This window comes from Elephas maximus, chromosome 7 (genome assembly GCF_024166365.1).
Source record: "Elephas maximus indicus isolate mEleMax1 chromosome 7, mEleMax1 primary haplotype, whole genome shotgun sequence".
Lineage (NCBI taxonomy): Eukaryota > Metazoa > Chordata > Mammalia > Proboscidea > Elephantidae > Elephas > Elephas maximus.
In genome coordinates, this window is record NC_064825.1 from 26,704,558 (window position 1) to 26,705,042 (window position 485).

A 485-nucleotide genomic window follows, 5' to 3' on the forward strand; every position below is an offset into this window, starting at 1 on the left:
ATCGTCTTTATGAACTTCTTTGTGCTAGTTGATGTAGACGGCCTCCAAGTCTCTGGTCCTTTATCTTCTAGCCTAGGAACTTCATCCAGCAAGGTGTTTGATTACGTCTAAGAGGTTTCCCTGACTATATACCTTGTGTGTGCTATATGAGCCATGCCTACAGTCATGTATGTAGAAATATCCACCATCAAACCTATATCTGCTGGTGGGTGTGTTCCCTTACATCCTCCCACACCTCTTGGTGTAGCTATCTACCCATTTATCCATTTGTAAATTGTTAATATTAGTGATGCAGGACTGTCTAAGCTATAGTAGTTACCATAGTTGCCCTTCATTCTTCCTTAAAAAATATGGAACACTTCACAAATTTACATGTCATTCTTGCACAGGGGCCATGCTAATCTTTTAGTAATGTGCTGCTGAAGCAAGCATCCTATATGTATTTTTGAAACTGCAATTTATTTGATCAATTTAAGAGCGATTAA

The 485-nt window shown here is 38.8% G+C and overlaps 1 pseudogene; it reads right to left on the reverse strand.

Moving 5' to 3' along the window:
- Window positions 1–344: 344 nt before the first annotated feature.
- Window positions 345–485, reverse strand: LOC126081333 (uncharacterized; annotated as a pseudogene).